This window comes from Mus caroli, chromosome 13, assembly GCF_900094665.2.
Source record: "Mus caroli chromosome 13, CAROLI_EIJ_v1.1, whole genome shotgun sequence".
NCBI lineage: Eukaryota > Metazoa > Chordata > Mammalia > Rodentia > Muridae > Mus > Mus caroli.
In genome coordinates this window covers 80,754,657-80,758,662 of record NC_034582.1, presented here as the reverse complement: position 1 = coordinate 80,758,662, position 4,006 = coordinate 80,754,657, and positions in this window count along the sequence as shown.

Genomic DNA, 4,006 nt, shown 5'->3' with positions numbered 1-4,006 from the left:
TATTTGTTTCTTTCTGTTCTAAAGCTCTCAGATGGGCTGTTAAGTTGTTAGAGTAAGATCTCTCCATTTTCTTTACCCGGGCACTTAGTGCTATGAACTTTCCTCTTAGCACTGCTTTCATTGTGTCCCATAAGTATGGTTATAAAATGTAAACATATTCTTTAAATTCCAGGAAATCTTTAAATTATTTATATCTTCCGTAACCAAGTTATCATTGAGTAAAGGGTTATTCAGTTTCCACATGTATATGGGCATTCTGTTGTTTTTGCTGTTATGAAGACCAGACTTAGGTCATGTGTTCTAATAGTATGCATGTTATTATTTTCTTCTTTTTGTATCTGTTGAGAGATGTTTTGTGACCAGTTATGTGGTTGATTTAGGAGAAGGTACCATGAGGCACTGAGAAGATGTATTCTTTTGTTTTATTATGAAATGTTCTATAGATACCTGTTAAATCTGCTTGATACATAACCTCTCTTTGTTTTACTGTGTCTCTGTTTAGTTTCTGTTTCATTGACCTGTCCATTGGGAAGAGTGGGGTGTTCTCACTATTATTATGTGGTGTTCAATATAAGTTTTGAGTTTTAGTAAAGTTTCTTTATGAATATGGGTGTTCTTGCATTTTGGGCATAGATGCTGAGAATTGAAACTTTCTCTTGGTGGATTTTCCCCTTGATGTGTATGAAGTGTCGTTCTTTATCACACTTGATAACTTTTGGTTGAAAATCTATTTTATTGAATATTAGGATGGCAACTCCTGCTTGTTTCCTTGGACCATTTGCTTGGAAGATCTTCTTCTATCCTTTTTTCTGAGATAGTGCCTGTCTTTGTTGCTGATGTGTGTTTCTTTCTCTTTTTTTTCTTTTTTCTTTTCTTTTTCCTTTTCTTTTTTTTTTCTTTCTTTTTTTTTTCTTTTTTNTTTTTTTTTTTTGGACAGGGTTTCTCTGTGTAGCCCTGGCTGTCTTGGAACTCACTTTGTAGGCCAGGCTGGCCTCTAACTCAAAAATCCACCTGCCTCTGCCTTCTGAGTGCTGGGATTAAAGGCGCCACCACACCCGACTTTCATGTGTGTTTCTTGTATGCAGTAAAATGCTGGATCTTGTTTGTGTATTCAATTTGTTAGCTTATTTCTTTTTATAGGTGAGTTGAGTCCATTAATATTGAGAGATATTAAAGAGAGATGACTGCTGGTTCCTGATATATTTGTATTGTTAGGTAGCTTTATGTGCTTGTGCCTCTCTCGTTTTGACTTTGTTGTGAGATGATTAATATATTGTTCTTTCTTTGGTACAGGTACCTTCCTTCTGTTGGAGTTTTCTTTCTAGGATCCTCTCTAGGGCTGAATTGGTAGGTAGATACTCTTTGAATTTAGTTTTGTCTTGGAACATTTTGGTTTTTTCCATCTATGTTGACTGAGAGTTTTGCTGGTAGAATAGTCTATGCTGGCATTTGTGTTCTCTAAGAGTTTTCATGACCAGGCTCTTCTGACTTTCATAGTCTCTGTTGAGAAGTCTGCTATAATTCTGATAGATCTACCTTTGTATATTACTTGTCCTTTTTCCCTTGAAGTTTTTAATATTCTTATTTGGTCTGTGTGTTTCGTGTTTTGATTATTATGTGATAAGGGGATTTTCTTTACTGGTCCCATTTATTCGATGTTCTATTTGCTTCTGTACTTTTATGGTCATCTCTTTCTTTAGGTTGGGGAAGTTTTCTTCTATGATTTTGTTGAGGATATTTTCAGGTCTTTGAGCTAGGAATCTTTGTTCTCCTCTATTGTGATTATTCTTAGATTTGGTCTTTTCACTGTGTCATGAATTTCCTGGATGATTTGGATTAGGAGTTTTTTGTGTTTTGGATTGTCTTTGGCAATTGTGTCAATATCTTCTGCTGTATCTTCTATACCTGAGATTCTCTCCTTTATTGCTTACATTTTGTTAGTGATACTTACATCTGTAATTCCTGACCTCTTTCCTAGGTTTTCCATTTCTAGATTTGCCTCTATTTGTGTTTTCTTTATTGTTTCTACTTCTACTTTTAGGTATTAGATCACTTTATTTAATTCCTTCACCTGTTTACTTGTGTTTTCCTGTATTTCTTTCAGTGAGTTATTGACATTCTTCTAAAAGGAATCTATTATATTTATGAGATAGAATTTTAGGACAGATTCAGTACTTGCAGGTGTCCTGGTATATTCAAGGCTTGCTGTGGTGGAATAACTGTGTTCTGATGATGCCCACATAGTTTGGCTTCTGTTGCATATGGTCTTGAGCTTACCTTTTGTCCTCTGGATATCCCTGTTTTTGTTTGTTTGTTTGTTTTGTTTTTTGTTTTTGTTTCATATTTGGTTTAATTTTTTATTTTTATTTTTTATTTTTTGGTCTGGGTGACTGTCTTGTGTCTGCTGCTTTTGTCCCTGGGTTGCTTCAGTTCTCCCAGTAGGCCTGCATCCTTGGCTGTAGAGAATCACCTCTAGTGCCTTCCAACTGGGGGCTCTTCGTTGGGGCAGAGAAGCTGCAGATCTGTTGTTCTGGCTCCAGTAGATCTCCTGAGAACTTTTTAGACTGTTGGGTCTTCAGTGAAGCAGTCAAGCTGTTGTCCAAATGCTCTGAATGCAGAGGATCCTTAACTGCTGAGTGTAGTGGATCCTCAACTACTCTGAATGCAGTGGGTCCTCTAGTCTGGGTCAGGTTATGCTTTCTTCACTGGAACAGACAAGCTAGGAGTCTGTCCCAGCAGAAAGTACTGGGCAGAAGCCTTGAACTTCTTCAGAGCCATTTACTTTTTTTATTTATAGAAATCTGGATTGTTCCAGAAACACAAATTGTGTGATAAATAGTGTTTGCTCTTATTTCAGAAGACCCAAATTTAGTGAATATACCCATGTTGCTTATTATGCCTACATTACTGCCTAGCCAGGAGCTCAAAATAGACGACTTTAATAGGCATACTATTGTGGATGGGATTAGGGAAACTTGGAATTCCTCAACCTCCATGACAAAGCACAAGCAACTAAAGAATTTTGAGAACAGGGAACAGAAATTCATTTATGAAAGCAATGATTAATAGAGTATTATGAGGGAAGAAGTAATTTTTATTGACCCAAACTTGCTGAGAGTAGCACTCAAAATTATGAAAATCTAGTAGTTATGGTAGATACATTTTTTTCTTTAATATGGCTTTCAACCTATAAGCTGCTTTCAGCAAATGATTGTCATAATACACATATATACCTTATTCTGGGTCAGAGGTATGGAAGAGTTCAGAATTAAAATTAGTGTTATAAATTTATGTTCATTTTAAAAAGCTGACCTCGAAAACTTGAAGCATAGTAAGGTTGGTGGCATTGCTTTCTTAAAAAGTAAGTTAAATTTAAGAGGAGCAATATATGCTACAGTCAAGATCCATGTTGATGTTCATGCTGTATCCTGCCACTGAAGACTAGGCTGAAGTCTGTGATCTGTGCTGACACCAGAGGCCATGTGGAAGTCCATAACCCATGCTTCACTGACTGTAAAGGGCTATGAAAATTATTTCAAATAATTTTCATTAAAAAATTTCATTAAATTTTTTTTCAAATTATTTAATATTGACAATTGTCAACTCAGAGTTGAGAATAAGAACTCTAGAAAGCTTCTGTGAAAACCTTTTCCTCACCCAACCATCGCTCTTACACCTAAAAACGAAACAATATAGACAGAAATTCATTGAAGAGAACTCTTAAAAATTGTGATAGGAATGTTAAAGTATAGCTCTGGTCACTTGATGGCATTTATCAGGATTGGGGAAGGACTCAGATACCTTAAAGGGCCGGCCATTGGGAGTTTGTCCAAGTCCCAGTGAGGTTATAGGCAAACTAAATGTACTTGGTAATGTTTTATTCTTTTTTCTTTCCTCTGAAAAGGATGCTTTAACTTGTGTATGGAGGGCAGGTCCTTGCAGGGCTGGGAAGGTAGTGTGATCATGGTGCATTATGTGAAACTCCCAAATAGTCAATAAAAATACT